Source organism: Camelus dromedarius, chromosome 3 (genome assembly GCF_036321535.1).
Source record: "Camelus dromedarius isolate mCamDro1 chromosome 3, mCamDro1.pat, whole genome shotgun sequence".
Taxonomy (NCBI): domain Eukaryota; kingdom Metazoa; phylum Chordata; class Mammalia; order Artiodactyla; family Camelidae; genus Camelus; species Camelus dromedarius.
In genome coordinates, this window is record NC_087438.1 from 11,440,917 (window position 1) to 11,462,918 (window position 22,002).

The window sequence follows — 22,002 nt, forward strand, 5'->3', positions numbered from 1 at the left end:
CTTAGTGGGAACAGAAGGTGGAAGCAGACAGGAACCTCAGCTCCATTAGAGTCCAGCTGGTGGGAGGGACTAACCTGGCAGAAAAAGAATCTGTCCACCTACTCTCCACTCTGTGCTCCATCCAAAATGTGGGGCTGCTCGCTCCATCTGAGGAAGTCCCTGGGGGACTCAGGCGTTTCCTTGGGCATGAGTGTCAGTGTGTGTTGGGAGCATTTTCTCCTATATGGGCATGTGTACCCTCTGCACAAGGGTATCTAGGTTAACTGGAACCCACACGTGTTATACACAGCAATAAGTTTAAAGAGTGACCTCCTCTACTCTTTTAAATACTCTTTTTCTACTCTACTCCTCTAAAATTTCCCAAAGGCACTGTCGGATGACAGATTATCCCCTCTAAATTCGATCTCACTTTTTTTTTTTTTTTGTCTTTGCTTCTTTTCTTTTTAACCTAGTATTTTCTTTATTGAGGTATTACTTGCATTCTATAAAATGAACAAAATTTAATTGTACAGATCAGTAATTATTCACATGTAAACAGCCATGTAACCATTACTCACCCAAATCTAACTGTAAAACATTTCCAGCTCATCATAAGTTTGCTTGTACCTCTTCCAAGTCACTAATCCACAGCAAGAGAAAACATCTGTTTTGGTTACTGTCATTAAAATTTAATTTTGTCAGCTCTTAAAGATCATATAAATCGAACACAGCATGTGTTCCTTTTGTCTGCCCTTTCTCTTCAGCGTGTGTCTAGGAGTTGTCCATGCTGTGTCATGTATCAGGGATCTATTCCTGTATATTGCTCTGTAGTAGTCCATTGTCCATGTACGTCAGTTTTCTATTCTTCCATTGGAGGTCATTTGAGATCTCATTTTATCTGCTCTCTGGAACCAGTGCCAGTAAGTAGTAAAAACCCAAGAATGGGAAGCCAGGAAGAGAAGTCATAAAAGGATTGAGAAAATCCCTAATAATTAAGGATTTTCAGTATTAATCTTTTCCACTTGGAGCATGTGCTTTCCAGTCATCATTTGATTTTTAAGAGCCCATTTTTACTTAAGAAGAAGTGTTGTCTTTTCTTGTACCAGAGAGTATAGAGTTCTGTTCACAAAATCCAAGGCAGAAACTTGACAGGTACCAGGCTAGTTTGATCCATGCAGACTCAATTTTTTAAATATCTACATGAGAACCTCAGAGAGTGGTGGATGTGGCCTCACTTTGGTGCCAAATTCTCCTTCCTGTCTCTTTACTGTCCAACTTACTGCTTCTGTGCCCCATCACTGATCTTCCAAGGCTAGAGTGAGGGTGAGTGTCGAGGACTTAACGGTGCTGAGAATGGATGAAAATACAGGATTAGCCCTCAGGTCCCCCAGAGGGAAGGAACAAATCTTGGCAGAAAATTATGTAACACAAGCATCTCAGAGTAAGTGGAGAAACTTAGAGAAGCCAAAAAAGTTGTGCAGATTTCTGTTCCTACAGAAATATAGCCATGACTCATGGTTTTAGGTTTTAGTAACATCAAATCAGTAGATGCGACAGAATCAGCAGGTTTGTATTTCTATCACAATCAGGCTTAAAAAGATATTAAAGAAAATATTATATTATCTAAGACATTTTTTTCACTATGAGAGAGGATCTACCTTAATCTAGCCTTAAGTTAAAATGGAGTTTATTGTCTGGTGCAGTTGAAAAGTCCTGGTGTTGTCTTGCTTTAGGCTAGCTAAATTCAGGAGTTCCATGAATGGTCTCAGAGAACTGACTCTTCTTCCAAGACTTGGCTCTGATTTCAGCTGTATTGCTTTGATTTACTGAATGATTCTCCTTATAAGAGGGGAAGGGTTACCATTTTCAACCTAAATGGTCCCGAAAAGTTAACATCTCATAAGAAACCATTTTTGGTTCCCAGCATCCATTCCAGTCCCCAAAAGGTCCCTCATGGATGAGCAGACATCAATTCCAGCTTCTTTGGGACAGGTGGAGCCCCTGGACTGACTTCTCCAGACAAATCCCATGAGGTCAGGGAGGAACGGGTCCCAAAGGAAAGTCTCCAAGGAGGGCAGATCCTCAGCTCTCCACCCCAGGCCTGCAGGAGATCCTGGTCCCACAGCAGCAGGGGGGGGGGGGGGGCAGAAATGGCTTAGCAAGCAAATGGGAGCTTACTTGGACGTAGGAGGAGGGCATTCGTTGGTGAGCACACTTTCAGAGAACCGCAGGGAGAAAGATTTGAATTGGGATTAGATTTGTCAGAGGCAAAGAAGACTCTATGACTTAACTCCTCCACTGCGCAAAGCTGAACTCTCCGTCAGCACCTCACAGATCTAGGGGGGAGCTGAAAATTGATGACAGGTCTGTAACTCTCAAAACATCCTCTCTCCTAATCCCCTCGCATCCTCACTCAGCATTTTGCTTACTCTGTTCTTGGTCTCAGAGTCTCTCTCCTCCCATCTCTCCCTCCCTCCCCCTCTTCTTTCTCTTTAAAATAGCTCTTTGAAAACAGTACACAATAGTACCATTTGGGGAGGACAATTGCTTTCAATCCACTTTTACTTAGAGCTGTTTTCACCATAATTGTTGCTGAGATGAAATACTGACCTTTCCATGTTGAGAAAATTAAAAATGCCTCAAGGGTCAGAGAAAACAATCCCCTAAGTACCAGCTGCGGGGAAAATGCCCACATGAAGTGACTGCTCCCTTCCTGACACCGCAGCATATAATTCCCCAGTTTTCCCAGAAGAATAGAGCTCCTGCCCTTCTTATTATCTCCAAAGACACCAACAATGGGACCCCTCAGCCCAGAAGGCCCGCAGTGGCCAGCCAAGTCTTACAAAGAAACAATTGTGTGGATTTCTTTTTCCTAAGACAAAGTCTACAAGACCAAATATGTTGCTGGAGAAAAGGTCATCTTTCTCCAGAAATGGTGCACAGTTGGGACAGCTGTAGATTTTGCTTCCGATTCTGCAGAGAGTGGCTACAACTCTATCCCTGTTTGTCCTGTGTGGTCACAACAGTGAGCCACCAAACAGCAATGATTAGGTGAGTGAAGTTAATAAATGCTACCGAGACAAGACGTGTCCTTAACCATAGCTGGAATTAAAGGACTGACTTCAATGTGTAATATAGAATGTGTCTATCAGAGAATCAGGAAGATGTTTACAAGTTATAAATATGTGTTTATTGATATACTAGTCTACACATATGTGCATATATCTAAGCGCATAGCCACATGTGATCAGAAATTTCCAGATGTCACCTCAATGAGAAATGATTCCTGTATTTATAACTTTAATTTTATCACTGACTACTGCCCATCACTTACATGAAATGGGGTAGAATGAGGCAATTTTTGTCCATACCTAACCTGAAAGTTTAGTTAGAAACATTAGGAAGATTTGATCACTTTGGTAGGGAAATACATTTGGCACAAAGATGCACGTGTTTTCCACTTAAGTCGTAATATTTAAGTCTCCTTAATGTTAGGAACTTGTAAATTCGGATCTGTAAATTTCAGGATAAAGTCCAGCACTAACTGTGCACTACTGCCCCCTCTCTCAGCCCTGCAGTCACTCAGTCCCTCCCCTTTCCAGAAGCAGGTGGTGTGAGTTATTGGCATGCAGCTCTTTGAACTCAGCATGCTGTTTATCAGCTCAGTGACTCTGCTCAGGGCTTCCTCTCTCTGGAACACCCTGCCCATCAACTCTGCCCTTCTCCTGAATGTCCTGCAAGACTTAACTCAAGCACACTTCCTATATAAAGCCTTTCTTGACCTTTCTCAGCCTTTCTAAGGAAGATGGTGGCTGGTCCCATGGATAATATTTGTTACATGGACTGATCACGTAGACCAAAGTGATCAGTTCACTTGCTGTTCAACTACAACAGAGGATCTGTGTATCTTCAGTAATTCTGAGGTTGTTTCTCTAAATTGTGCCTCTGTGATGAGCAGAATAATTGCCCCTCAAATGTCTGCAGGCCAATTCTTGGAACCTGTGAATATGTTACATTACATGGCAAAAGAGACTTTGCAGATGGAATGAAGATTGTAGAACTTAATATATGGAGGTTAACCTGGACAGACAAGGTAGGCCCATTCTAATCACATGGGTCCTTAAAAGTGGAAGAGTGAGACAGAAGATACGCAACCACAGCAGAGATTTGAAGCCTAAGAGGGACTCAAGCCTGCCATTGCTGGCTTTAAAAATGGAGGAAGGGGAGCTCTGAGCCAAGGAATGTGGGTTCCCTTAGAATCTGGGAACAGCCCCTGGCTGACAGCCAGCAATGCAACCGGGACCTCCAACCTACAAATCAAAGTCCTGCAACCCTGAAGAACTGAATTCTGCTGACAACCCAAATAAGTGAGGGAATGGATTTCCCCTGGAAACTCCAGAAAGGAATGCAGACCTACCAACACCTTGATCTTCTCCTGGTGGGTTCCATGTTGGGCTTCTGATCTACAAAACTATAAAATAATAAATTTGCATTACTTAAGCCCCTGAATCTGTAGGAATTAGTTACAGCAGGAATGGAAAAGTAATACATGCTCTCTGGCATGGACTTTAGACTTGTTACTGAACTCAAGTTCAGCTCCTCACCACTCAAAGCCCAATGACTTAAGAGGCAAGTGTTAGTAGAAAGGAAAGTTGCTTTAATCATAGAAGTCAGCAGTCTGGGGAGTTGGTGGACTCAGTGTCCCCCCTTCAAAGACCATCTCCGAAGATTCTGCTCAGCCCCAAAAGATTTATAGGTAAGACGGGGAAGTAATCTCAGTTGATCATTGAGCTAGTGGGTCACAGTCCACATTACCCCCCACTGCTGTGCAGGCTTGTCAGTTCCTTGTGAATTTTCCTTAGATGCTATCTTGTTCGTACAGTTTGTTGATGAGATTACTGAAGGGGAGGCTAGGGAAGAGATCTGGTCGTCTGAATTACTTATTCTTCATTTCTACTTCTTTGATTAGAAAAAAAACCCAACAGGTTAGGCAAGTGACAAGACAAGAGGAGCCTCCTGCAAAGAGCTCTTCCCTGCCAAAAGCTGCTTACAGACTCAACAGACCTGTGTTGTGTGCCCAGCCCCAGTGCTTATTTAGTGAAATCTTAGGTGCTAAGGCAGAGGGTCCTCATCTGTAAATGGGTAGAATCCCACGCCTTTTTCTTAGACCTCTGTGTGGAAAGCCTGAGAAAATACACTCAACATATGGTGGGCCCATTGCATATCTCTAACCCATCTGCCTAGAAGGATCTCCCTGCAAACATCTGCATGACTCCCTCCCTCACTTCCCTCAGGCTTCTGTTCCATGGAACCTTCTCAATGAGACCTTCATTGGTAACACCATCTAAAATTTCAACTCTTTCCTTCACCCCCATCTCCATCACTCTCCAGTGCTATTTCATGCTTTATTCTTCCCATAACGTTTATCACGGGACTGACTGTGTGTATCAGTTATCTGTTGCTTTGTGACAAATAATCCCAAAACTTAGTGACTTAAAACAATACACATTAATTTGATCTTAAGTGTTCTCACCACACACAAGCAAAATCATAACTAGGTGAGGTGATGGATATGTTCATTAGCTTGAATGTGGTAATCATTTCACAATGTGGACGTCTATCAAAACACCATGTTATATGCTTAAATACGCAGAGATATAATTTTTACTTATCAAGTATACCTCATTAAAACGGAAGAAGAAAACAATACGCATTTATTCTTTCAGTATCTCTGGGTCAGGGGTCTGGGCACAGATGAGCTGGATTCTCAGAGCTTCAGGGTTTCTCACAAGGATAGAGAGTGTCAGCTGGGGCTGGGGTCATCTAAAGGCTCAGCTGAAGAAGTAGGCAATTGTTGGCTGTAGTCAGTTCATTGTGGGTTGTTGGACTGAGGGTCCTCCGTTCCTCACTGGCTATTGATTGGAGGACGACCTCTGCTCCATGCCACATGGGCTTCTCATCAAAGCAAGCAAACCTAGAATGCAAGAGAGAGTGGCAAGACAGAAACCAAATGCTTTTATAACCCAATCCAGGAAGTGACATCCCATCACTTTTCTTATGTTCTATTTCAAGAAGGCTGTCACTAGGTTCGGCCCATACTTAAGAGAAGGCAATTACCCAAGGGCGTAAATATCAGGAAGCAGCGGGTCTCAAGAATCACTTGGGAAGCTTTTAAAAATATTGATGCTTTCTGGTTTCTGATGAAGGTGCTGGGTTCTGCTTTCCCTTCGGGGGCTGGTGTAGATCCAAGAGGCTTCAGGAGTACCTAGGGTATTTTGCAAAGGGAGGAGGAGGATAGGTTTAAAGGAATATATTAAAAGAGAGGTATATTTCATCTCCTCCAGAATTTAACAGAGGGACAGAAGAACTCGGCCTGGCTTCCCTCCAGTCTCTCTCACCTTCCTCATGCTCTTAGTTGACTTCATAGGTTGTGCCTTGGGTGGATGGAAGGCAGTGGGGTACGATAGAAGGATGATCAGAAGAAAGAGGGTTTTCTGCAGGAAATGAGTGGCTTACACTTTAGAAAATTCTTCAAGGACTTGGAGACATGGCAAGTAGATTGTAATCTGCGAGTGAATTATAAGTAATTTGAAGATTAATTCCAGGCTTTCAGGGTTGGAGGTTAAATTCTGAGCTGAAACCAGCCCATGCAGCTGTGGAATCTTCCATCTCCAGGCAAAGTTGCTGGGGAAAATAGAGATTTGGGAGAAAAAGGACCATCTGTGGACGTTAGGTTAAGTGCTCAAATAGACATTACTTGTAGGACATCATGTTGAGTTTATGATGTGATTCCATATTTATATAGATGAGAATTTTATTAACAGAATTAATGACACCTACATAAACAGATTCCGTTATAGTTATTGTGTGGGTGGCTTCAGTCCCCCATGATTTGTCAGAAAGCCAGGTCCTTGGACCTTCTGTGTGGATTATTATTTTAAAAAGATGTGGCTGACAATGAAGGTGGGGTGTTCTATGAGTTGTCTGCCACGATAGCTCAAGGATTTGAGTGGTCTTTTCATGCTCACATTGTCCTCATGATCAGGCACTTTTTGGAGCTCATGGGCCATGATTTTGTCTGCATCTGTGGAATCAACCTGCACTCACATGAGGCTGAAACTCAGTGCCTTTTAAGGACCAGGCCTGAAAGTCTGGCTAGGCTAAAAGGTCACGTATGAAACTATGTGAAGAGATATGAAGCATGATGAACCTTTAAAGATGAACAGCAGCAGGAGTGGAAGAGGATACTCACAAAGAGTTAACTAGTTATAACGGTAATGCTTCTCTTCCTCAGAGATGTTTAAAAAACAGCAATTTCTTTAGCAGCCATGTGATTAGACCCGCAGGAGTTCAGAAAGAATTACAAATTATCTTAAGGGGAAAATCAACGCTGCAGATGGGCTCAGCAATGCAGAAATAATAGTAGACTAGAAATGAATGTTATTACTAATTCTCTGTTTGGCTTATTAATTTCCTCTATTACAGGATCTGTCTTTTGCTACCTACTGAGAGATGGCTCCAGATAATATTTTGAAAATTATTTTATTATTCAGTGTTATTTACCTTGCCAACTGCAGAGATCTAAACAGCAAGGAATTAGAATGACAAAGATAGGTTGTTCATATTTTGCTAATTGCATCTCTTTAATCTCTATGGAACTTAAATATGATTAAATGAACCCGTCAGGTAAATTAACAAGCAACACAAAGGAAATTAATCTCTCAGTTACTATTCGTATCAGTCTAACTTGTCTTTGAATACCATATAATAAAGATAGTAGGGACTACGCAAAGTGACTGAGCAAAAGTCTCCCATTCAAATCCTTATGTGGGTTGCATTCTCTTTTCATAACCAAACTATAATCATGGAATAAGTGGGGAAAATTTTGGGTACTTGGTAAAACATCTTTATGTTTCTACAGGGAAAGGGCTACAAATGTGAACATTTGTAGGTGTCATGCGAACCCAGTGACAGCTTTTCTGTAGGAAGGGGACTTTATAATTCGGGAGGTGGACTTGGCTTTGCTACTAGCTAACCATGTGTAAGAGACAAGCCAATGGGCCTTTCTGAATTGGGAAAAAAAGGTTGTTGAAGTATGCAGTTAGCTAGGAACTTTGGTCCTTGGAGAAACAAAGGCTCAGAGATAATAAATATTTAAAATCTCTCCTCTTTAACATGAAAGTTTATACATGAACTTAGGCTGAGAATGTCCTCTCAACTTTTCATTTATCAATTCACAAACTACTTATTAACTATCCTATAGATTGATTTCTGTGTCCCACACTAATACATGAGTTTGCTTCTGGCAAACCGTGGCACATCACATAATGAGAAATGCTTTCCAAGAAGTATTACCTGAGTTTGATTTTGTAATGATGTATTTTAAAGAATTATTTATTTTAAGGAAACTGAAACAGAAGGTCCCCTTTATCAAAAATAAGTGGAATTTAGGCTAAAAATATACCTGACTATAAAGCAGAAAGGCTCAAAGATGGACAGAGAATAATAGTTTCCTATTTGAAGAAGTAAAGTTAACTTTCTTACCTTGAGGTTCACCTGTGGAGACTGGTGGGGTTTGTACGTTTCAGTTATTTTCTGCTGAAGGCTCTCTGGAGAATCAGACTCTCTCTAGAAGTAGGACCAGACAGCGATAGTTTTTCTAGCTCCCTGGGTGGTTTTAATATGCAGCCAAGGTCAAGAACTGTTGCCCTGAACTCTCTCATTCCCAAACAAACTTGCTGTCAGCTATCTGGCTATTCAGATGAAAGCAAACGCAAGTAGAAACATGGATCCCTGCTAATTCACCAATAATCAATGATGATTTCTTTGTTGACTCTCTCCATAATTATTTGCATCATAGTAAGGGAACTGTGCAGCCAACAAAGCCCTCCCTTCACAAATTGTAGTTTCAGGGAGTTCAGGTTTTTGGTTTTTGGTTTTTTTTTTTTTTTTTTTTTAATCCTTTTACCTCCTCGCAGCAATCATACATGAAGAAATATTTTGACACAAACTGTGCTAGCTAATCAAGCAAGGAGCTCAGAATTTATGATGGCCAGAAGAAAACCTGAAGGACCACAACCAGCTTCTCCAGGTTTGGAAGGAGAAAGAAATCTTCAGTCCTAATCGCCTTATTTTCTAAATTAAAGCTTTCCTAAAAGACACTTGGACCTGGACAGCCTCTGCGTGCACCGTGGCACGAGTGGGAGGGCGCACATCCCAGGGGAGCTCACTCCACTGTGCACCTAAAGAGGTCTTTCTGGCCTGAGCAGAAAACCCTCTGTCACCCATTAAGCGGCAGGAGACTTTCAGTGGAGCTGCCTCCTACATGGGAAATCAGCTTTGCGGGGCTGAATTCTTGATGAAGACCACAAAAGCATGAATTCCCAATATAAATCCCCCTTGGGGTTAATAAGAACAACCTGGGAAGACCAATTTCCTTCGTAATTGTGACATAGGGCCTACCTACTGGCCCGCGTCACTTAAACTCATCAGAACATAGTGTGAAATATTTACCCATTTTCAGCTTACCTTTGGGACAGAATCGAAGGGTCTTTACACACATGACTGTTCTATAGGGAATAAGACGAAAAAGAAGTTAGTGGAGCTGGGGTTCGTAATGAGATAATAATACACAGAAGAGATCTCCATGGGCATCTGACTCGTCTAAGATGTGATCCCATGAGGCAGGACACGTCTGCTCTCGATGACCAGGAATGAAACCAGCTCCCCTGTTCTTCACAGACAGCCACGACTGCTACAAGACCCCACATTTCAGACCTGGCAGGAGTCACTGTACAGAACCAGAGCTACATCTGTGCTCTGAGGACAGGGATATTGCAGTGAAGTCAAATGAGCTTTCATGCAATTAGCGCAATCTCTTCTCAATCGATTCTCTTTAAAAGAAAAACTTAGTGTCTGGGCATAGAATGGGCTCCTTCTCCTTGGTCGAACCCCCTAAGGCTAAGCTGAGGTGAAACTGTTGAATTTGCAGGCTAGAAATAACTCAAGTGTGGAATCACAAGGCCTGACCATTCTTCCAAAGCCTAATAGAGCTCCAGTCTCCAAAATTCAGGTTGAAAAAAATAATATAGCACATTTTATTTTATTAAGCTATGTTTTATTAATTAAATGTGTTCTCTCATATATCTGTCTAGTTGTTTTAAAAAATCAATTAATTAAGGCCTAGCCAGCTTTCTCTTAGTCTCAAGACACATTATCATGAATAATCTCATCTTTCAAGATGGTAGCCAATTCTCAACAGTTGAAAAATTCTTCAGTGTAATTAAAACTACCCTTTCCATATTTATCATTCATGTTAGTGTGTACAAGGGTACAAGCATTTGAGCTAAGATAGGAGATATGGACATATTTTTATCTGCATTTTCACTGTTGGCATAATTACTGTCTGGGTATAGATGCTGGCTGAGAGCATTGTGACAAGGCAGGGAATTCACAAGAATACGCATTACCAAGCACTTTATCCTTAATGGGGCAGTTTTAAGGTTTCATTTGTTTTTGTTTCATCTTTGGTTTTTCCCAGAAAGGAAAGTACTACCAATTTCCCTCACTTTTCTTGAAAATAGATCGTGAGATACTCAATGGTTTTTAAACCCATGTATAGAAAAGCTGTTCTTCAGCAAACAAGTTTTCCCACATGTTGGCTTCTCATCACAACAAGTTGTTTGCGTAACAATTTTGAGTGTTGTAAGAAGTGGATCTTATAACCCTAAATTGGGCATTGTGAACTCATCACTTTACAGGTGGTGAGACAGGCATTCTTCTTGTTAGAAAGATTTTGGCAGCAAGTCCATGATGTGGTCTTGATCCTGTTCCCTTAAGTTGTGGATTGAATTGCCACTTCCTTTGGTCATTTAGCTTCCTTGAACATCTGGAGATAATTTTTCAGTGGTGGCAGAGAACAAGAGTATGTGGCTGGGACCTTATAACTAATTAAATCCCAAGACTCACCTTTTCTTGAGAAACTATTTCAAGTAAAGATAATCTGTTTATAAATATCAAACTCTCCTCCCAAATGTATAACACAGATTCAAGCATAGTTAACCACTAATACATGCTTCTTGAATTCATTTTGTACTAAAAATAAGGAGTAATCACTCAACGAACTAACTGCATTTATCTTGTGTATCTATTATTTTGATGCTGAAATGAACAAAGAAAACTGGACAAAGAGGGAAAAACACAATTTCCCTACAAATGAATTCAATGTAGATAGTTAAAAATATTAAATACAAGATGTTAGTGAAGAAAAAACAGTTTTCTGAGTCAGGAATTCAGCTGATACAAAGTCTTGTTTTACTGGGAATGTTTTTTTTACTGTTTGAATTACAGTGACCCTAACAGATTCTTTAGAAAGGGAAGAGTGGTGGAATTCAAAATAAAACCTTCCGTCTTCCAAAAAGAGTGGAAGAAAACTTTTTTATAAATTTTGTATGTGGGTGTTTACCATTTTTAAAACTATTCAGAGTCTACCAATGAATGATGGAGAATGCTTTTAGAATGGTGTGATGGCTACCTATTGCTGTGTAACAAATTATCCCAAAGTTGGTGGCTGAGAACAATAGCATTTATTATTTCCCAGTGTCTGTCAGTCGGGAATAAGGCACAGCTTAGCCGTGCTCTCTGGCACTTCTTACTTCACAAGACGGCAATCAGGTGTCTGCTCCAGCCATCTCAAGTCTTGCTGAGGAAGCACGCCATGTTCCCTCACATGGTTGTTGGCAGGATTTAGTTCCTTGCAATTTTGTGAACTGAGGATGGCAGCTCCTCACCAGCTATTAGCTAGAGGCCTCCCTTATTTTCTTGCCACATGGGCTCTCCTTAGGGTAGCTCACATGTGACATCTTGCGTGATCAGTGAGACAGAGAGAATGCTGTTAAGAGGATGGTCACAGTCCTTTGTAACCTGATCGCAGAAGTGATGTCTTATCACTTTTTCTAAGTTTTATTTTTTAGAAGCATGTATCTAGGTCCTGTCCATACTCAAGGAGAGGTGATCACACAAGTAAGTAAATACGAAGAGGGAGATCACTGAGACCCATGTCAGAAAGCCCTTACTGTAAACAATGATGGCTTTCACTTTAATGGTGGCAAAATGAAAGGTGGAAGATCAAAGAGATGTTCCCACCGTGACGTTCCTCCAAAATGTTAAAAATATACAAACCATTGTCTTTCTGGGACCTGATTCAATTTCAGTGACCATAGGTACGGCCAGAACTGGGCAAGTTAACAATCCCTATTATCGCTTAGTCATACTTCTTCAAATGACATTTTCTTATTTAAAATGTGTGTAAGTAAATTACAAAACAAGAGCAAGAAGAGAGAAGGAAATCAAACTCAGGCTGGAATAGTCTGCCCTACGTGCAGCCCGGATGTGGTGTGCCTGTTCCTGTTCCTACTAACCAGCTGAAAGAACTGTCAAGAAGTCACCTCGAGCTCTGTATGTGTTTGTGTGTGCACTTACACATGTGCTCCCACGTGCACGCGTGTGTGGGGGCATCCCTCTTTTTACAATGAGAACACACCCACGGGAAAGGATCCGCGTCCCGGTGGGTGGCCTTGTCTATTTACCTTGCTCCTTTCTCACTGCGGCCATAAAACTGGGCAGAGCGACTTTCCCAAGTTATTAGCTGCTGCCTAAATGAGTCTTGTCTCCAAAAAGCATTTACTTTCTCTGAAGTGTGCTATTTTCTTTTTTCTCCAAACAGCCATCCCAGTGGATATTACTTAGTCCATCTCCCGAGTTATATTTTGTCTTTAAATGGGGGCTAATTTCAGTTACCCCTCCTCTCCCCTTCATTATGCTGGTTTATGGGTAACCATCCTGCCAGTAGGGCTTGTCACCCCATAAACCAAGGGTCCTCCACTTCCTTAATTAGCAGGGTACAAATAGTGTCCCAGAGCCAAGAAGAAAGTCCTCTTCTAACAAAATCTAACAAAGCTTTGGAAGCTGTGTGTAAGTCTGTCCGAATGTGTACGCGTGCCTGTGTGGCCCAAAGTCTCACGAGTGCATTTTTCCAAGAATCACAGCCCACAAAGCAACGTTGCTGATCTAACCGTTACACTCTCCCCAGAATGATTTAAAGTGTCGTGAAGATTTCTTTGCATCGAACAAGTTCGCTGTGCTCACCTTCAATTAAAAGGCCCAACTGTGCTTTGTTTGGCTTTAGGGCTGGAAAGAGGAAAGAGAAAAAGCTTCACAATTCAAAAGACAGATAAATTGCTCTTTCTAAACAAAGACTCATTGCGTTTATAAACGTGGCTCTCCCATAATTTTTAAAAATCGTTTATATGTGGGATAGAGCCTTATAAACAGTACAGCCTGGTCAAGGCTCTGGTTTTGTCCAATTAAAGGACTGGATCCGACAAGACCACCAATTGTTCCGTTGTGTTTTGGAAGTTTGATCCAAGTTTACATTTCCAGCCAGTGTTTCACCCTTTATGTTTATGACAGCACAAAAGAGCAAGCTCTGGGAATTTCTCAAGGGGAAGTCACGCTGTGTGTGTTGTCACTGAGGAGGAGAGAGCAGGAGGAAAACAGAGCCACATGTGGAAGGGACGGCAGGAGCGTGGATATCCCTTCTGGGCTTGACAGATTGGATTCTCCTCTATCTCAAAAGCAAAAGTGTTTTCAGTGTTTGGACATGCGCAGGATTGCTAAATGGAGGTTTAAGTCTGAGAAGGCACCACAGCATTAGCCCTTTGCACAGCTGTTGCTGGAAGTGACGCCATACCATCCCAGTGTGTCTAGCAAATATAAATATTGACCGTGTGCATGTCTACGCTTTGTTTAGGGTTGTCCCTGAGGATAGTGAGCTAATAAGTGCTTTACTAAACACAACTGTGATACTAACTCTGCCACCCGTGATGGTTTCATGCATAAAATAGCTCTTTTGTGGGATTTAGAAAGTATCACATGTGGTTATTTTGATAAACTCAAGAGGAGGGACTATGTGTGAGTGTCTGTGAAACTATTTTAAATACATAGATGCTTTCTCAGTGGAGAGAGGAGGAAATGCCAGTGTTCAAATGCCAGTGTTAAGTTATTCTGGGATTCTTTGTCCCCTGGTGGCTGCCATGTTCTGGCCATCTACTGGGTCTTCCAGGCACATGGACACCAGACTCTACAGTTGAGCCTCTTCATGTTTGATGTCATAATGGCCTGACAAAATCCCATGGCTGGACAACCTGAGAGGCCAATTTAAGGAACTTTTCTTAAAGTACATTCCTAGTAACTAAAACTAAGTTATATTGTGTTATCATTGAGGAACTTAAGAGCTTCCAAATTCTGATAAAGTGATTCTTGTGACTCACCTTAAATTCCACCTCAAATGCTAATATGAATGCCTTCCAGAAGCCACTGAGTTCTTTTCCCCATGGTTTTCATCTTTATGTAGAGACATTTTAAAACTATTAAGTTCTTGAGAGAACCACTTGGTCAGATTTAGCAAAATTCTTCTAAGGAGATGAAGTCCAAGACAAATAACCTTCTGCACCTTACTCCCAGTGCCCATTCTGCTACCTGGGGTGCTAACTTTTATTTCGTGAAAAGTGGCAAATTTGGTCTTTACCTTCCTAAAGCCTGTAGCAGTGTTCAGGCAATACCAAAGCTCCTTATACTAAATTTAGAGTTTCTTCTTTTTTTATGCCTATGAGAGTACCTGGACTGATCTCTCTACATCTTGAATAGTCATGACAAATCCAGTGGGACAAACAGGCAAAAAAGAACAATGAGAAAAAGGGGACATGAATGCCCTCCCAGAGACAATGGATGCTGTTAAGCACTATGTCATTCACCAGCCGCTGGCTATAAGCCAATGAAAACACTGCACTTTGGGTCTCAGTGGTTGAAGATTAACAAACCAAGAGTTTATTCAGAGTAGCATCCTTCCTTCTTGATGTACCCCTAAACAGCCCTCCCTGGGATGAAGATAAGATTCCTTCTGTGGTTTATCAGGAGGCTTACACATAACTTCCGATTGCCTCCCTCACTGAAAAGCAAAAGCTCCTGTTTCTTAGAAAACTAATGAAAGCAAGAGAGGGTTTTCTTGATGAGCCAAAGTGAAGGAATACAGGAGGACCGGTGGTGCTCTTCAAGTTAATGCAGCAGAAGCTACTGCGTATGACTAGAATCAGCTGAAACTTGCATTAAAGATATGCCAAGGATGCACAGTGATTTCCCCGAATCAGCGGTTCTCCAGCTCATTCCCATATTCGAACACACAGGAGCTTTGAAAACCTCCAGTGCTCATGATGTACCTCATACCAATTAGATCATAATCTCAGGAGGTCGGATCCAGGCATCAGTGTGGTAATTTCAACGTGCAGCCAGCTCTGAGAATCGGAGCACTAAATTGAGTGTTTTGAGCATCTGCAGGTCCACAGCTTGGAGCGTCTCAATCTCCAGCATCCATTTCTTTCCTTCCACAAATGTGATTATTTGGCAGCCACTCTCAAATAAAAACCAAGGGGAAGACTTATGAAGTCAAACAACAAACAAACAAAAATTCAGCAAAGTACCATAATCAATCATAATCAGTCAGGCCAATTGGAATCTAAAAAAAAGACACAAATGAACTTACAGAACAGAAACAGACTCACAGATACAGAAAACAAATTTATGGTTACAAGAGGGGAAAGGGTAGGGGAGGGATAAATTAGGAGTTTGGGATTAGCAGATATGAACTACTGTATACAAAATAGATAAACAACAAGGTCCTACTGTGTAACACATGGAATTATATTCAATATCTTGTAATAACCTATAATGAAAAAGAATATAAAAATGAATATATATATATGTATAACTGAATCACTTTGCTGTACACCTGAAACTAACACAACAACCTTATAAATCAACTATTCTTCAATTTAAAAAAAAGAAGTGAAATGGGAGGCAATGGACCATTCATAACCTAAGGTAGATTTCTCATAGTGCTGACTTTATAAGGGACAAAAATTCCTGGGAACAGCACTTTCCATACTCTCTTTTCAAGTAAGAGCACAACATTGATGGAACTCAACCTTGATAGCTTCTAAAGATGGTCTGAAAATAGAAATCAATGTGAGACTCCAACAAGAAGTTTGGTTTACTAGCCTTACCTTTCAATATGTGAACTCTATATACTACAGACAAATCCAGAAGGAAATCGAGGATTTATTAATTAATTTCTGGTAATAAATTTGATGATTATATTTTAGATAATATAAAATGACTTGAATAATGATTACTCAACAGGATAATCTACACAAATAGAAGGATCTAAAAAATGCTAAAATCTATCATCTGTGCAGAGAGAATAGCCATATTATTCATAGTATTTTCTCTACATAATTTATGCTTTCTTCTTGTATTGTTGTTGTTATAATTTATTGCCATTTGGATTCCTCAACTAATTTTGAAGTCGTTTTGAAAGATAACACCAACACTGCCAAATCCATCACTTCCTAATTCTACCGTATGTCAGATATGTCAGGAAAGTAGAATCTTTAAGTGTCTCCCAAGATTTTGCTCAGGTCAAGGATGTACCCATTACTTTTACTATCAGCCTAACCTAGGAACAGTAGATTTCCAATGGTTTTATATTCTACCCCCCGCTTAAGTTCTCCGTACAGATCAGAGTAGTTTCTGTTGATATTAAGTCACGGCCTTTACCATTTAAAGTCTTGGGAAGAAAAAGAAATCCCAAATATAATTTCCTATATTTTAGAATCCATAAACTCAACAAATATTTATTAACCACATACTTTGTGCAAGCTAGACTCTATTGTAGGAGCTGGAGACATATGCAGAAACAAGAGAAAGACACAGTTCTTTGAGCTTACAATCTAACAGAGGGAGGTATACAATTTTAAAAAACTAATGTATATCAGGAGGTGGGAAGTGCCATGGAGGTAAAGTGTGATAAGGAAGTGAGAGGATTTTTGTTTCAAAGAGTTTATTGTGGATGAGTTCATTTGTGTCTTCTTTTTTCTTTTTTTAAGATTCCATATAGAAGTAATATCATATGGTATTTTTCTCTTTCTGGCTCACTTCACTTAGAATGATGATCTCCAGGTCCATCCACGTTGCTGCAAATGGCATTATTTTATTCCTTTTTATGGCTGAGTAGTATTCTATTGTATAAATACACCACAACTTCTTTATCCAGTCATCTGTCGATGAACATTTAGGTTGTTTCCATGTCTTGGTTATTGTAAATAGTGTATATACATTTATGACTGGGACATTATGCTGTACGCCAGCAATTGACACATTGTAACTGACTATACTTCAACAAAAAATCAATTAAAAATAAAGAAATAAAGAGGTTATTGTGGAAGGCTTCACTTGGGAGGTAGCCTATGAGCAGAAATGGATGGTACAAGGAGTAATGGAGAAGGTTGAATAAAGCTGCTATTTGCACAGATACAGGTAAGATTACGGGGAAGGTATGGTGAGCATCTCAGGGACCAGCTACAGAGGGAAGCCATTATCACCCACAGTCCTGAGGGGCAGAGGAAGGGAGTGATGATGTTGGAACCTGGCAAGGGCTATAGTCCCTGGAGAGGGGCTTCTTGTCAGCCAAGAGGGCTACGGGAAAGGAACTCAGCCACTGCCCAGAGCCCCCGGCAAGGAGGGGATAGAGGGTTGTGGGAGACCAGCTCCCCCTGCCTTTCCTGCACCCGCCTTCCACATTTATTACATAGCTACTGTGTGCAAGGCATGCATTCACAAAGTTCCTAGGCTCAAGGAAAGGAGGGAGGACATTTTTATTGAGCACCTGTTATGTGCCAGACTCCTCACTAAGTATTTAACCTAGGTTTGCTTGTTCTCCATTTTATTTTCATAGTAATGCTATGAGGTATAACTATTTTCTTCATTTTATGGATTAGGAAATGGAAGCTCAGAGAATTAAATGTACTTTGTGCAGGGTCCCTCAACTGGGGAAGGGCGGGGTGAAAATCAGTTCATCTGATGCCAAATCAGTGCTCTCCCTCTAACCACTGTGTCCCCAGTAGTGAGGAATATGTACAGATACTATTTATCATATAACACTTGACAAAGTCTCTTCCAACATCTCTTCAAATGACGCTATGAGATGATGAAAAAGGATCAAAGTTAATGTGTGTCCTTTTTAATAATCAAAAATGAGCATCATACCTGAATGTCGTAAATCAGTACTGAGTTTATGCCAACAAAATAAGCACTGGTAAAGCCAGCGAACTCATCATCCAAACAACTACTTTGAATAACCAGTATATGTAGAAGAGACAACAACAGTGAGCAGCCTGCTGAATTTGAGTTAACCTACTGCATAAAACATGGCCTTATTTTTGTTTTAATCCTGACATTCCCTTCGTCTAATTGAAAACATAATGATATTGGGCATTCTTTTTCATATTTCTAATGTAACATTAGGCCACAAGGAGTCAGTTGTTTGCAATGGAGTTATCCAATCATGATCAAAATACATAATTTTAGAAATTATATTTAAGCGTGTAATGCTATGGGATGAATTATTATTTCTCTCTACTTTACTTTGCGTTGAAGAGAGAAACTCAAGCTCAGTGCATCTACCTGATCAACAGTGGTATGAAGGCATGATCAAACTTGCATTTGGGCAGGAGTTCAGCCCATCAGGTAGGGCCAAAGGGAAAGCAAGTTAACACTTGGAAAAGCTAAGCGTTTGTTTAGCGCTAGACTGACAGGGCCCACCCAGTCACTGTAACAGAGGTGTCAAATGGACATCTGGACTATTTAGTCAGTTTTTGTAATACACAGCTCATAGAGAATATTCTAGTAACAAAAACAAGCCATGACAACATTTATATCCCAGGGCAGGTTGGAATATGAGACTTAAACCTAACCACCTGCTGATGGGAGCACAAACAGTTAATGCTGGTGAAAGGCGTCATGAATGTTACGAGAGCTATGGTAAGGCTACTGATTGATAGTGGGGACGTATAGTGGGGCCCTGACATAGGAAATTGTATTTTCTTTAGTGTTTTCTCTTTATGGTTTAGATGAGATTTTATCTAAAGCCTCTGGGAGTTCCCTCAAAGATTTCTTCCAGGGAGAAGATTCTGCCATGTTCCCAGCAAGCATATACTGAGTGTGTTATACACTGATACGGTATTTAGGAGGTAGAGTTTTGACTGTCATTAACCCTCACAGAGATGTAGGCTCACAGAAAGCTACATGTAGGTTCTGCTCCACCACTGTACCTCAACTCAGCTCTAGCTTTGCCATTGGCTTAATGAGAAACTTAAATCAATTTTTTTTAATTTGTTATTAGAATTGAACAGGTGAGTGTTCGTTTTTCCATAGGTGATAGTAAGTTGCCTCACAGAAGAGGAGAAAATAAACATTTTAGAATGTTTAATGGCACTGTCTGTGAAATAAATTGCTGTACTCTGGAGATGAAAGCATGTGTCTGTTTCAGAAGTAGTTTAAAATTATCAGCATTCTAAAATGTTTTTTCCCTCTGTTCTGCTTGTCAGTCTCCCTACCATCCTATCTATCTAAGCTACCGTGAAAATGTTAAACTGATGACCTGAAACTGAGAAGATTATAATCATCTTTACCCTTTATTGTATCCTATATCTGGTGAATGTTTAGCACCAAGCATGCATAGTTTACATAATTGAAATTCTATAAAGCTATTTAAAACTAAAGAAGAAAGACGTAGATAATTTTGAAGGCAAGGAACCTAAGTATTATGTTTAGCATAAAATATATGGCTTGGGGCATAATTGAAACTCTTAAAGAAAACCCAGAAAAATGATTGAAAAATCCTTGAAATTTTTCCAGAAAAAAAAGAAAAATGTGACATTAAACTGTAGTAAGGAAGAAAGGAAGGTACTATAATAAGCTGGATGCATTGCATTTTGGTGGGTGTTTCATTTGCAAATCTTACACCTTAGACATCTCTGATCCTTTGCATTCTATTGTCTGTAGGAATGCTTATCCAATTCTGATGCTTACAGCATTTTTTTCTTATTTTTAAGCCCAAAGCTAATTTTAAAGTTGGGACTTATGGCTCTGAGCTCAGGGTCAGCTGAGTGGAGTCTACTTTGATCTTAAATGTTTAGGTTGGAAAGGGAAGAATTTGCGGGGTTTGGGGTCTGATACTAAATTTGCCACCCTGTCACGCTTTCCTCACTTTAGAAACCTACCCCAAATATGGTGGATAAACCACTGGTGCATTCTGAGAGCCTGAAGTGGGCAAAATAGCCTCTAAAGTTACCCATCTTGTAGATCCAGCAATGGGATGGGAAAATTTCACCCAGTGTGAACACGTAATCTTTGAGCCAATCTGTACATCCTGGTTTTGAGAATCCAGAGTGGAGTGTGCTCCCAGCTCGCCAGACCATGTGCCCACAGGAGAAGAGCTCCTGACAGTTCCTGCCTCTTCGGACCCTTTGAAATACAGGTGACCGGGACAGCTTACTCAGGCATCTGTTGTGGTTGACACACAGCAGAAGATCAACTCTATTCCAAGGCTATTATTTACTACTTCTCTACATACCTCAGTAACTCAATCTGAAAATTGGGAAACAAACAAACAAAAAAACCCTAACTTGCCCACCTTACAGCATTAAGTCTGAAGAAATATAATATAGCTAAAAGTGGTTTATAAACTATAGTGGGCAAATGCAACTTTCCTTAATTTTATACATTTTAGGGAAGGTCTTCTGAATTCAACAAATATATTGGAATCTTCTATGCAATCACCCAGCTTGCTGCTACAAGAGACAAAAAGAAAGACTCCAAGGAGCTGAATCTAAAGCTTTTACACATCGCATTTATCTATTCACTGAATATTTAATGAGCACCTCTACCGTGTGAAGCACTTTTGTAGATTTTAGGAAAACAGTTGTGAAAAGGACAATCAGGGTACATATCACCGTGGACCTTTCAGCCACCTAAGCAGGAAGATAAATGAAAGCCTTAATTAAGATACAAAGCACTGTGATGGTTTAAATGAGGCATACCCCGCATGTTGATGGACCCAGGGAGTAGCTCATGAAGAAGACAGTACTTGAGTCAAGCCTAAAGATGATTTTCAAGCAACAGCAATATAAATGCACAAGGGAAGAGGAGGCAACTGGGGTAGGAGAGAGTTTAGATCATGCTCCAGGAAACCATGAACAGTCCAGTTTTCTGGAGATTCGGCCACACCAAGGGACATATTAACAGGCAAGTTTGAAAAATTGTGTTGAAGCCCCAACAAAGCCAGCTCTCCTTAGATGGATAGACCAAAGTCTGCTCTGAATTCAGCAGGCAATGGGGAAGGCACTGTAATTGATCCAATCAGAATGGATTAGAGTTGGAAAGAGAATAAAAAGTGTGAAACTCATTTTGAGAACATCACACCATTAAATACCTCTCATAAAGTCACTTGTGACTCATGCAAATAATAATGAAACACATTGCAAAGCCAGCATGCAAGGGTAATACACTTAGTGTGGATGTGCAGAAAAAAAGAAGAATGTATCTAGCCAGAGTCTTCTACCCCCATGGACTCCCCACTTGATATATATCATGCTTTCCAAATTTATGAATACAAAGGTTTGTCTTTAGCCCTATTTCGTATAGCTATCACATCCAAAGTAGAAACCAGGATGCTACCCATATGCAGAGCATAGACACTCACAGAGGGAATCCAGCACCAGCCAGAATCTCACAGACTAGAACATTTATTCACACGGCAACTACCCATCAGCTACTCATTTCTGGTGGAGCAGAAATAACTCAGCCTCTTTTCCCCGACCACATTGGAAATCCTGCTGATTTCAGTGAAAACACGGAGGAGAAAGCATAAGCAATAGGAATCTATAAACCCAGCCGTGAGTTTTGGTAGTAGAGGAGTGCCAGCTAGCAGCTGGACGGATAGACACATAATGTTCGTGTGCACGAGAGAGAAAAGAAAAAGAAACAGAGATTCTATGTATCAGGCAGCATAAGAGAGAAATGAAATTTGTGCGCTGATTCTAACGGAATTGCCCTTGGGCATAGATATGC

General features: G+C 40.6%; 1 protein-coding gene and 1 long non-coding RNA gene across 2 annotated transcripts in view; one reads left to right on the forward strand and one right to left on the reverse strand.

The window, feature by feature from the left end:
- Window positions 1-22,002, forward strand: part of FBXL7 (F-box and leucine rich repeat protein 7) — a 385,410-nt gene that overhangs the window by 330,000 nt on the left and 33,408 nt on the right. The window lies entirely within an intron of this gene.
- On the reverse strand, window positions 5,677-8,744 carry LOC135321044 (uncharacterized). The gene is made up of 2 exons (XR_010380456.1): window positions 8,524-8,744; window positions 5,677-5,953 (listed from the first exon to the last, which is right to left on the reverse strand). It is a non-coding gene; the product is annotated as an uncharacterized LOC135321044 (long non-coding RNA).